Consider the following 13,923-nt stretch of genomic DNA (forward strand, 5'->3'; position numbering starts at 1 on the left):
GCAGTGTTACAATAATCCAAGTATCCAAAACAAGGTAATAGTACAACTGATCTTTCCACCTTACGCCGGTCAGGTGATATATCATCAAGCAAAGCTTCATGATTTATTTGAAAAACTACAAGAATCTTGGAATTTGCTCTGAGAGACCTGAAATCTCACCCCATTCTCTCGTGTGCATGTCTGAGCCTAACAGCTGGGTGATATTGGCTTTTGCGATTTTTTTTCTGTAAAATATGATATGAGACCAACAATCCCTCCAACATCTTTATTTATATTTGGCTAAAATTATCCCTTTGACAGTTATATACCTGTGGGTTATAATTATATTATATTATATATATTAATTATAATTTATAATTATGTTATTATAATTATATTATATATAATTTATTATACATACTTTATATTATATTTACTATTATATTATATTATATAATTGTTATATATTATATTATAATTATATTATATAATTATAATTATATTATATAATCATATACCTGTGGGTTAATAATTATTATGACAAACGTCATGCCGCTGAACTTTCATTTATTGAAAATAAAGTCCCTTTTTTCTCTATTATTAAATAAAAAAAAAGTTTTTTCAACTTGGCAGCAAGGAGCAACATTTAAACATAAAACGAACAGAAATTGTCACTTATATTAGGAGGTTGTCCTCTATTCAATACCTCACTCTTTCTGCTAAGGTTTGACTTTTTGCTCCAATTAATTAAGAATGACTCATGAAACACAAGGACCGTTTAATTAGAATAATAAGTTTTTTGAAAAGTTTGAAGAAAACCTTAACGTACAGAGTGAGGTATTGAGATGGGGCCAGTCCTTTTATATACATTTTAAGTTTCAATGTTGCTCCTTATTTTCATTTGAAAGTAAAACTTTTCTTTTAATTTTAACAAAAAAACTTTTTTCAATTTAATTTTTTATCTTTTTTAAAATAATACTAGGAAATCCAGCTCCTTCTCAATTTAAAATTACATTCCCCAACGCAATACTCCCCCACGGAAAGATACTCCCACGTAACCCCCCATCCACCGTCAGAAACCCGACCCCTACCGGAATAATAATTGTCTACTCCCCATTAGCCTATACTATATGTAAAGCTTGGAGCTCTTTCCCGGTGGATAGTTATTAGCGACTATGCTGAACGAAAAAAGCTATCTAAAAATTCTACCGAGCTCTTTTGGGAAAAAAGGGGCGTGGGAAGGGGCTAGCTGTCCTCACAATATTTTTGGTCACTTAATGTGGCCAATAGAACTTTTGATTTCCGATCAAATAAGCCCCCTGTCGATCTTCTAGGATCACTGGCTTGATACGGTGACCCCTGGAAAAAATAAACAAATAAACACGAATATGTCATATTGTTCTGGCAAAAAAAGCGAAATTCTGCATTTTTGTATGTAGGAGCTTGAAACCTCTAAATTAGAGTTTTCTGGTGTGCTGAATCTGATGGTGCGATTTTGATTAAGATCGCTTGATTTTTTTTGGTATGTTTTTCCCTTTATTTAAAATTTGATAAATTTTCCTGAGACTCGTAACTTTGATGAGTAGCATTGAATTTGATGAATTTTATATATTTCTGAATACGCATCAAAAATTGGTTTTTCAATACATTCATTGTTACCAAGACTCTATTTTTTAGAGTTAGAGATGGAAATCAAGAATATATTTTTAAAGCGATTCTTATTTTTTAGCAGCTAACTTATAAGATCTTTTTTATCATTAGTATTGGCAATTCGTTGTGTAATATAAATTGTCAAATCTTAAATTTTTTAAATTACAACTGTATAAAGCATCGAAGGGGCACTCCCGAAAACAATATTTTAAAAAATATCATTGTTATCTTTAAGTTTAATTTATAGTGCCTTGCTAACAACTTGTTTAATATCCAAATCTTTGCTAAGGATGGGTTGCTTCCAACCCCTTGTTTTGAACCCACCAAAATCTAGGTTTTTCCAACTTAGGTTATGTAAGGTTATATTTCTAGTTCTCCCCCCGCCCCAACACAAAATGTCTAAAAATATTTTATCTTTTTTACATTAAAATTTCATGGTAAATCTTTGAATTAAAGTCTACGAGGAAATTCTGCCAAAAAATTCTTTTCAAAAAATCCTCCCTCATTAGCAGTAATTTTGGGAGTGTACAAGTTGTTCTTTAGGCAATAGAGACACAACTTAAGCTAAATAATAATATTTATTTAAATAGGGATTTTCGGAAATACTTCCTCAATACTTAATGCGCAACTTTAATTAGAAATAATTTGACAAATTATATTTCAAAACCAACAGACACTACTAATCAACTTGTAACAGAAAGGCCCCTAGGTTAGCTACCAGAAAAGCAAGAAATGCATTAAAACATGATTGTTTATTATTTATTGTTTATTGTTTATTATTGAAAGTGAATTACCATGTGTTGTGTTATTTTCTCTTCAGTCCTGGTTGAACTTCCCTGAAGTAATGATTCGGGGATGGTTTTGATTTTTTGTTTTCAATTTTAGCCATGGCATTTTATTGTGTCTTATTTTATTTACACTAATACTTTCTGAGAACAGCCCTCAAATGTAAAGCCGAAATATTCATTCAAGGTTTAAACGAGTCTTACGATCTTAGATAAATTCCCTATTGTTGGATGTATCAATGGTTATCAAGACGCTATTTCTTAACGTTAGAGATGGAATCAAGAATATATTTTTAACACGATTCTTGTTTTTTTAGCAGCTAATCAAAGAGATCTTTTTTGTTACAAGTACATTGGCCTTTGCTATTTGTTTTGTAATATAATTTGTTAAATCTTAAATTTTTTACACTATAACTGTATTATTTAAAGTGATTTGCCAAGTTTTGTTTTGTTCTGTCTTCAGTCCTGGTTAAACTTCCTTGATATAATGATTCTGGAATGATTTAGATTTTTCGGTTTTAATTTTAGCGATGGCATTTTATTTTGTCTTATTTTATATACATATATGCCTTTCTGAGAACAGCCTTCAAATGTAAAGCCGAAATATTCATTCAAGGTTTAAACGAGTTTCACGATCTTAGATAAATTCCCTATTGTTGGATGTATCAATGGTTATCAAGACGCTATTTCTTAACGTTAAAGATGGAATCAAGAATATATTTTTAATACGATTCTTGTGTTTTTAGCAGCTAATCAAAGAGATCTTTTTTGTTACAAGTACATTGGCCTTTGCTATTTGTTTTGTAATATAATTTGTTAAATCTTAAATTTTTTACACTATAACTGTATTATTTAAAGTGATTTGCCAAGTTTTGTTTTGTTCTGTCTTCAGTCCTGGTTAAACTTCCTTGATATAATGATTCTGGAATGATTTAGATTTTTCGGTTTTAATTTTAGCGATGGCATTTTATTTTGTCTTATTTTATATACATATATGCCTTTCTGAGAACAGCCTTCAAATGTAAAGCCGAAATATTCATTCAAGGTTTAAACAAGTTTCACGATCTTAGATAAATTCCCTATTGTTGTATGTATCCATTGTTATCAAGACTCTATATCTTAACGTTAGAGATGGAATCAAGAATATATTTTTAACACGATTCTTATTTTCATAGCAGCTAATCAAAGAGATCTTTTTTGTTACAAGTACATTGGCCTTTGCTATTTGTTTTGTAATATAATTTGTTAAATCTTAAATTTTTTACACTATAACTGTATTATTTAAAGTGATTTGCCAAGTTTTGTTTTGTTCTGTCTTCAGTCCTGGTTAAACTTCCTTGATATAATGATTCTGGAATGATTTAGATTTTTCGGTTTTAATTTTAGCGATGGCATTTTATTTTGTCTTATTTTATATACATATATACCTTTCTGAGAACGGCCCTTAGATGTAAAGCCAAAATATTCATTCAAGGTATGAACAAGTTTCACGATCTTAGATAGATTCCCTATTGTTTTATTTGTCATTTGTTTTTATAATAATTCCCCTTGCTGAGGAAGATTTAATAAAATGTTTTAATTTAGCCCTAATAATTATATATAATAATTAATATAATTATAGCCCTAATAATAATTATGGCCCTAGTAATTTAGCCCTAAGGAGAATAAATTAATTTTATGGCTGATGCTCTAAAGTTAGACTTTCCGGTATGTAATATATTTTGTAAAAAATTCTGATTGAAGCATTTATGAAATCTTTCTTTCAATCTAGTGATTTTAATATCCTAAATTATGACAAGAAATCTGAAGCAATCCTACTTGTGATCTTTATAAATGAGCCTCTATTCCTCCCTTTGTAGTACCGGTATAAAAAACAATTGCTTGAAAGAATTGTTGCTGGCATGGGATTTGAACCCTAGATTTCCTGGTGACTTGCACAACCTTCCACCCATTGACTAAAAGACATTGTAGGCAGTTTTTCCGTAACCGCTTTCGCATCAGTTCTTTTCCCAGGATTCTTAGCCTGTGGCTCCAAAGGTATAAGAGATACAAAATCGAGATTTCTCCTTGATATTGAAATCGTAAAACTGGGGACAAAAAAATCCATTGAAGTCTGTAAAGTCGTTTACCAGAAAAAAAAAACAAACCTTTCTTCCTTTTATTGTACGGGATGTCAAAACAAAACTATCCTAGCTGGGAAAGAACATAAAAGAAAGTATAGCTGGGAAACACAAGAGGTATCCAATCAAGATTTTCAGATAACAACTCTCAAAAATGGAATTCAGCATTTTGGATTGAATTTGCAAAATTATTTTACAAGAAATCTAGAGCCATAGCCTTACTATGGTTGGGAGCGGTTCCTAGAGATGGTGCTGCTCGGCGAAATATTAATTACAGCTCCCCCTGACTCAAATTTAAGCAAAATAAGCCAAATCAAAGCGAAAATTTTGATTAAAGTGGGAAATTTCGTAGCCACGCCACCTCCCCCCGCCTCGCTGCCCATAGAAGCTGACCCATTTTTCCCAACCCCTAGGAACAAGTCTGCTATGGTAGATTTTATCTACTAAGACTAGACATTTAGGAAGGCAGTGGGTACATTTGCCTCACCCCTCTGGATTTATTGGTCCTACAAGATTTGAAAAATCTCTTTTTTCGGTATTTTCATTGAAAGAAAAGAAAAAAAAATCAAAATTGCCCCTGCTAGATTTTGAAAATAACTTTTTTTTATCTCCATTTAAGAAACGCTGGTCATTTAACAGGAGACATATTTTACTTGAAGAAAAAACTCCAACGGCTCCAAATACAAAAGCATAATAGGCGAGGGCACTTCATTTCGATGAATATACTATCCAGAGACTCAATCGATTTCACTCAGAAACAAACAATTGGGAAAAAGCTGTTTTTGGTTTTAATCTACAAGTTTTTTTCGTAAGAATTGAATTCCAATGTCACGAAAAAAAATCTTTATTGTTTCTACTACGCGTTTGTTTGATAGGTTTTTAGGCAGTATACTGGGAATATAGGTCAATGTTCCTATTACCTGAACAATTGTTTAGGGTCATGAAACTATTGTTAATAGATGCATTTTGACTTTTTGAACATCTTTTCTCTCTTGCAAAACTACCGCAAACTCACGGTTATGGAGTTATTCTGGCCCAAATAGTCTTGTATTTACACATATAGAATTGCAATCATTTCCGTTTTCGTTGATCGGATATTTGAAATCGCGAATCTGTAATAGTTTAGAAACAAATTTGGGCTATATATATGCACATTATGGGGGTGGGGGTAAAGCATAGCATATATTAAATACGTAAACTAACCATTGCTGTATTTAATATATGCTATGCTTTACCCCCCCCCCCCTAATGTGCAAATATATAATAACAGAATTCCGGCCCTCTAGGCCTAGCGGCTCAAATTCAACTAACCTATTTAGCCTGTCAGGAGTTTTTTTTAATCTAACATATCTCTACTTTGCAAAGGCGGGATCTGAATCGAAAGAGCTCTTGAAAATAAAAAACACTGATTAATAATCCCTTTCAGGGAAGTTTCGCCTTCTATGATACTGCTTGTAGATTAATCAAACTCAGCTACTGGGTGATTCCAAGTCTTTTAACTGGCGACTAAGTATAGAAAAAATAATAAAAAAATTTTTGCAAAGAGCAAACTCGGCTAGTAGGTAAATTCCGAATATTTTTACTTGCTAACTGAGTATCTAAAATCTAATAAAAGCACTTTTGACTACAATAAACTGAGGGATTTGATAAATTTCGAGTGTTATAGTTACTAAGAGAGTACCAAAAATAAATTAATAAAAGGATGTTTGCATACAACAAACACAGCTAGTAAGTAAACTTGGAGTGTTTTAGCTGCTGACTCAGTACCAAAAATGAATACAAGATCATTTGACTGCTACAAACTCAGCTACTTTGTAAATTCCAAGTCTTTTTGCTTTAGCATTCTTTCAAGGGGATTTTTTAAACATGGAATATACCAGTACGAATAAACAAATTATTTTATTGGTCTTACTTTCTCGTCGGCGACTCCATTTTACGCATAAAGATGTTCTGGGGAAACTATGAGGGGTACATTTTTTAACTTTCGAGGGGACATTTTAAACAGGGAATATACCAGTACGCATAAACAAAACTCATTTTATTGGTCTGACTTTCTCGTTGGCGACTCCATTTTACGCATAAATATATTCTGGGGAAACTATCAGGGGTAAATTTTTAATGGAGTTGAAATTCACTTGGGGGGGGGGGTATCTTGTGGGGTGAGATTTTCCACGGTGAAAATTCTCGATTAGGGGAATTGTGACCAAGAGAATTTCTCCATTGGATTGTTTTCCGCAGAAGAAACTTTTCACAGGGGGGGGGGGGGTTCTAGGAAAAACTTTACACACAGGGGGGTATTCTGACATCACCTAATAAGCGATCAGAACTATAACAAAACCAAGACTTCTTTTTAAATAAAGATATGCTAAGAAGATTTTTTCAGGTAGAATCGCCCCCAAGAAAGTTTCCGGGGGAATATACGACGAGATCAGAATTGTCCAGGGGTACTTTATTGGGGGGAGGGTGAATTTTACGTGAGAGAAACTCTCCTTTGAGGAATTTTTCATGGGAGGATTTTCCATGGAGAAGGAGGTGGATTACCTGGGATTGTTATTAAACAGGATGAAGTTTTTTTCGTTGAAAGTAAGGAGCAACATTAAAAAGGATAGAAGTTATTCTGTCTATTAGAGGGCTATGCCCTCTTCGTCACCCCTTTCAGTACCCTGAAGTTCATAGTATTTGATTTTAATTAAACGGCCCTTCTGTTTCAAGAATCGTTCTTACAGAATTGGGATAAAGCGTTGAACTTTAGCATAAAGAGCAGAGTATTGAGGAGGAGTCCCTCCTTATATACGGAATAACTTCTGTTTGTTTTAAGTGCTAGTGTTGCTCCTTACTTTCAGTAGAAAAAATATTTTCTTTTAGTCGATAACAAATTCTATGATCAAATTTGAGAAAAGAAATCGAACTTGAAGATCAAATTCTCAATCTGAGAATTCCAGTTATTAAAACATCCATGGATTGCACCAACACCGATTTACACGCATCGAGGAAAAATATCGATAAAAAGTTGAACTCGAGACTTAACCTTGACCATGTAAAGTAAAAAAATCCAAATTTTAAAATAAATACTTTTCAAAATAATATAGGCTAATCAGGCAGTTGCTTCATAGCGTTATTCAAGTGTGATATTGTCTTCAATTACGTTGGCAACTTACTAGCTAAAATCACGACTTTTTCTTTTTGCTTCAGAGATTTTATCCAGTTTTTCAATTGGGTTGGATGTATTATGACCTTTCACTAGTCATCCATGGATCCAGTGACACTGTAACAGATTTTTAGGAACAGTATTTTTACTGTTCAGTATTTCTAGGAACAGTGTATTTACAGAAAATTCTATTGTAGATTTCGTTTTTCTTTGAAATAGGTGAGATGTTTCTTTTACTAATTAATTTTAAACACTTTTTCCACGAGACGGGTTTTTCAAATAAAAGTAAAGATCTCCATTAAGCCAAGAATGAGCAAAAATTAAGTCAAATAATCTTCCAAGCGTAAAACTACCACATATTACAATCAATAAATATATGAAACTAAAAACGAACAGAAATTACAATAAATAGCTGAGTCAAACTTAAAACAAGCAAAAAATTAACATACGTAGGGATGATAACACCCATGCCTTCTCAAGACCGGAACGTAATTTGTGCTTAACCAAAAAAAAAAAAAAAAAAAAAAAACAAACAAAACAACAAACAAACAAATGACTGTGGATTGTCAGTTTGACATATACTAACAATTGTTCCTTGAGGTTTGATATTTTTTTATTTATGAAAGTAAGATAGGTGAAAATATTTCAAACGTATTTTGTTTTCACTTTCGACTATCAAAAACGGCAAGGGCCCTTTCAATTTCCAATCAAATAAGCTGCTTTTGAAGTTTCTAGACAAAAAATTGACAGTGGAAGTTTCTAGACAGTGGATAAATCAAAACCCTTGCCCTGAGGGCTGTGGGGGGGTATCATCCTCAAAGACAGAATTTCCGGACCTTTCAATTACATTGAACAAAAGAGCAATTCCAAAATTTTGATTACATATGATTGGAGAAACGATGGGCTTGGTAGATGGGTTTATTACCCTCCAATTACTTTTGACTATTCAAAAGGGACTGGACCTTTCAATATCCAATCAAATGATGTGTTTTCAAATTTCTACGACGACAAATTACCATCTCAAAATTTCTATCAGATGCGTTATGGGAGAATACGAGGTGTGGTGGGGGGTATCCACCCTTTGATCAATCTGAATCTAAAAAAGGGCAGTAGAAGTTCTGATTACCAATCCAATGAGCCCCCTCCGAAGTTTATACGATCATACTTTCTATATATACCTTATAGGACCCAAGGGCATGATTTACAACCCTTGCCCCGAGGGCTCTGGGGGTAGGGTTGTCATCCTCAATGACATATTTTCCGGAATTTTCAGTTACATTGAACAACATGCTATCTCAAACTTTTGTTTGGATGTGTCTGGAGAAATTTTGGGCGTGGGAGGAGGGTTAATTGTCTTCAAATCGTTTCTGACTATTAAAAAGGGCACTAGCCCTTTCAATGTCCAATCGCAAGAGCTCTTTTTGGAGTTTTTAAGACAACAAATGACCATGTCAAAATTTTTATCATATGTGTCTCGGGAAAATACGAGGCGTGGGGGTTATCCACCCTCCGATCATTCTGAAACTTAAAAATGACCCTACAACTTCTCGTTACCGATCGAATGAGCCCCCTCCGAAATTTATACGATCACCCTTTCTATATACACCTTATATGCCCCCGGGGCTTAACTTAATACCCTTGCCTTGATGGCTCTTGGGGGGGGGGTCGTCCTCAAAGACATAATTTCTGCACCTTTAAACAACATTGAATAAATTGGCTATCTCAAAATTCGGATTGGATGTGTTTGGGGAAATGATGGGCGTGGGAGGGGGTTAGTTGCCCTCCAATCACTTTCGACTATTAAAAGAGCACAGGCCCTTTCAATTTCCAATCGAATGAGCTTTTTCGAATTTTCTACGAAAACAAATGACCATCTCAAAATTTCTAAGAGATACATTTTAGAAAAATATGAGGTGTAGGGGGAAGGGCGGTATCCATTTATGTGGAAATTTTTCTCCATTCAATCAAATATGTGGAAAATTCGTTGATTTAGGATTGTATGCGTAGCGATTATTTTAATTTTGTTGAGACTAGTTCTTAATTTCTCAATTGCCAAAGCAACAGAACTCATAACCGGTTGTTTTCATACGTGCAGTATTGCCGAGGTAAGAGAGACTGTTACATCAGATGCATATTGACATTAAATAAAAAAAAACAAGTTTTTTTAACTGAAAGTAAGGAGCGACATTAAAACTTAAAACGAACAGAAAATACTTCGTATATGAAAGAGGCTGCTTCCTCATCAACGCCCCGCTCTTTACGCTAAAGTTTGACTCTGTCTCTCAATTCTTCTTTTTAAAACAGTAAAAACCTTTAGCGTAAAGAGCAGGGCGTTGATGAGGAAGCAGCCTCTTTCATATACGAAGTAATTTCTGTTCGTTTTAAGGTTTAATGTCGCTCCTTACTTTCATTTAAAAAAACTTGTTTTTTTTTATTTAATTTCTGAACGTTTTTGAATCAATGCATGTTTTGATTTAGGCTCTCCGCAGAGGAATAATTAAAACGAAATTTGCATTTTTTTTTTTTTTTTGGCTAAATGGCTTTCTCATAATTTTGATCGAATGATTCTGAGAAAAAAAGAGCGGGGGAGGAAGCCTAGTTGCCCTCCGATTTTTTGGTTAATTAAAAAGGCAACTAGAACTTTTAATTTTTTACGAATATTTTTATTAGTAAAAGATTTACGTAACTTATAAATTAGCTTACGTAAAGAACTTTTGTATTCTCATATTTTTATTACATATATGAGGGGGTTCGCCCCCTTGTCAGATCCTCGCTCTTTACACTAAAGCTTAAATTTTGTCCAAATTCATTAAGAATGACCCCAGAATCACAAAAGCCGTAGAATAAATAGTTGAAATTACTAAAAATACTTTAGCGTAAAGAGCGAGGTATTAGGAGGAGGTGAGACCCTCAAATGGGTAATAATTTCTGTTTGTTTTAAGTTTTAATGCTTTTCCTTACTTCCAGCTGAAAGAACTTTTTCATATTTATTTTCTCATTGTTTTTTTTTTAATAATGCTAGTAAATCCTGCGCTCCCTTCATGGAGATTTTCTTCCCCCATGACAAATTATCGATGGAAAGTACCCCCAGAATATCCCCCTCTTCTTAACCCCTTCCCCAACCAAAAAAATCCTCCTGAACACGCCTGTACACTTCCCAATAACCATTACTGTATGTAAGCATTGGTCAAAGTTTGTAACTTGTTGCCCTTCCCATGGGGACTGTGGGGGAGTAAGTCGTCCCCAAAGACATAGTTATAAGGTTTTTCGACTACGCTGAATAAAATGGCTATCTCAGAATTCTGATCCGTTGACTTTGGTAAAATAATTAGCGTGGGAGGGGGCCTAGGTTCCCTCCAATTTTTTTGGTCACTTAAAAAAGGCACTAGAACTTTTCATTTCCGTTAGAATGAGCCCTCTTGCAACATTATAGGACAACTGGGTCGATACGATCACCCCTGGAAAAAAAAAAAAATAAATAAAATAAACACGCATCCGTGATCTGCCTTCTGGCAAAAAATGCAAAATTCCACATTTTTGTAGATAGGAGCTTGAAACTTCTTCATTAGGGTTCTCTGATACGCTGAATCTGATGGTGTGATTTTCGTTAAGATTCTATGACTTCTAGGGGGCATTCCTCCTATTTTCTAAAATAACGCAAATTTTCTCAGGCTCGTAACTTTTGATGGGTAAAACTAAACTTGATGAAACTTATATATTTAAAATCAGCATTAAAATGCGATTCTTTTGATGTAGGTATTGGTATCAAAATTCCATTTTTTAGAGTTTTGGTTACTATTGAGCCGGGTCGCTCCTTACTACAGTTCGTTACCACGAACTGTTTGATAAATGGAAAAATTTTCCACATAAATTTGAAACGTTTGGACTTTCATCTCTGGTATGTTAGGTAAATGGAACTCCACTCAATAATTTATCCTTTCATAAATCCTACAGAACCCTAAATGAATTGACAATGCACAGCCTAGATCGATATCCATAACTATCTGAAAATGGTATAACAGATGAAATGTTTGCAAAAACTCATGGTATTTTTCTGTTAGATTTGTCTGGAAATCAAGTTACGAGTATTGTCTGAACGAGCAAAGTACGTTTGAGTGTACCTTTGCCAAACCGTTGGAAGAGAGTATAGCATTAATCTCGTTAAATTAATTTTAAACCTATTGGAAAATAACCCCTGATGGCAGTGTTCTATTAGACTTGGCACCATTAACACAAATCAAATAATCAATGTATTCAACTTGGATCCTTACATGTCCAAATACAAATCCTATTACACAACTTTGGATTTCCTCGACTATACTCAAAGGGTTGTCAATTCCCTTGTCATTGCTTATACAAGCCCATCAACTGTAAAGACGGAATAATGGCTGTGTAACTTTCAAGCAGCAAAGAATATTGACTTTTTGTTCTTCTTGCCCTACGTTATGCATTCTACAACTTCCTATAAAAAAAAATTGAGCAAAGTGGAAAATCTATTATTCAAAATTGGATGCGAGTACAAGATTTATCAACCAAAAGCTCTAGTTTTCATGCACTATTATATTTTACATAATAGTAAAATGCCCTGTAAAATGGAAAGTGTATATGTGTCTGGTTATGAGCTTTTTGCAGAGACAAATTATTAACAAGGCAGATAAGGATGCTGTTGTGACAAAAATTTTCGAAACAGATGCGTTTAAAGAGACTATTGAACTCGATCCCGATATTTTAAAGTTGATATTCTTGAGAGGCGTTAGGGCTCACATCCAAACCTGGCTCTTATGGCCGACTTTTACGAATTCCTATCAGACCGTATCTCGAAAGAGGATCCTGTTCCACGATTTGTGGTGCTGGATACGTCAAACGATCCGGTTTTCCCGAGCGGACAAAAGACTATTGTGGCATCAAGATTAAATGACTGGGTTCGAATATTAAATTCCCTCGTTGAAAAACAAGAGTATGTTAGCACAGATATGGATGAACAGACTGTTTGTGGCCATTTCTTCCTAAGCCAGAAAATCCTACAGTTCCTGCCATTTTTAGTAATTTATCTGCTAGTATGCAATCTTCTAACCCCGCTAAGCAGCGCGAGTTTATTTCAAATTTTGGGTGCTTAGACAAAATCGACCATGTTGAGCAGCGGAGAGATAGGTTACTGGTATTTATGAAAGATAATGATTCTGCCTTATCGGTGGCAAGTGCTCTACTACCCTGTTCACGCATCAGTGCCAAGGTCGTAAAGAAGGAATAGCTAGGAATTATACGAATTGATAAGGGCTTTAGTGAATCAAATATCACAGGACTAGTGATCTCTGTTACGCAAGCAAAGCGCTTTGGAGGCAGTTCGGTCGTGCACTTGTCCTTTAAATCTCAAACAGATCTCGATATCGCTCTAAAGCATGGCATCTAAATTAATTATTCGCTGTTCCGGGTTTCAACCCCACTGACTCGACCCAAGCAGTGTTTTAAATGCCAAGGATTTGACCACTTTGCACGAGAATGTAAGAATGAACCTCAATGCGGCAAATGTGCCTGACCCCTTGTTAATAGCTGCGATAATGCATGCTCAGCCTCCACCTTGAAATGCGCAAGTTGTTGTGGAAATCAAAGAAGCAACAGTTTGTCCTGCGCCTTATTGAAGAGCCGTTTGCCTGTCCCTGCATCGAGCACTCCCTCTGATAACCCCTCCCTCTCCTCCCTCCACAGGTAGGGACCATTGCACCGAACCTTACTGTGTAAACCTGTTTTTTCAAAACATAAATGGAGCAAGAGATAAGTTAATCATTTTGCCGAAATATTCAAGTCATTCGAACTAGTGTGTGCAGTTGAGCACCAGTTAAGTGACGTTAATAGTATGTTGGAAGTTTCTTGTGACCTTGAGTTCTTCATCCGTTCTGCAAAAATCACAGGAGGTCGTCCCTCTGGCGGCATTATGATTGGAGTAAAAAAGAGCTTTAAGTGTGTTTTACTTGAAACTAATGATACTTTTGTTGCGGTTCTAATGATACATTCGTTGGAATTAGGTATTTATTATGCTGAAATAGCTCATGCAACAAAAGTTGCGGCTTCCATTGCGGTTCATGTTATTAGAGTGCATAGAAGTACACAAAAAAAGGATGGTCTGCTATACCAGGGTTACATGAAGCAAAACAGAAACATCGGCTATGGTATCGCATTTGGGATCAATGTGACCGACTGATAAATGGCCCCCTTTTCCAGGTTGCTAATCAACAAGAAAGAA

At 34.6% G+C, this 13,923-nt stretch overlaps 1 protein-coding gene across 1 annotated transcript in view; it reads left to right on the forward strand.

Annotated features, from left to right (window-relative positions):
• LOC136037400 (guanine nucleotide exchange factor DBS-like) overlaps positions 1-13,923 on the forward strand; it is a 211,100-nt gene continuing 197,177 nt past the window's right edge. Inside the window, exon 1 of the mRNA XM_065720146.1 lies at positions 1-34. The gene's annotated coding sequence lies outside the window, so the exon portion shown is untranslated. The remainder of the gene's footprint in view (positions 35-13,923) is intronic.

Source organism: Artemia franciscana, chromosome 16 (assembly GCF_032884065.1).
Source record: "Artemia franciscana chromosome 16, ASM3288406v1, whole genome shotgun sequence".
NCBI lineage: Eukaryota > Metazoa > Arthropoda > Branchiopoda > Anostraca > Artemiidae > Artemia > Artemia franciscana.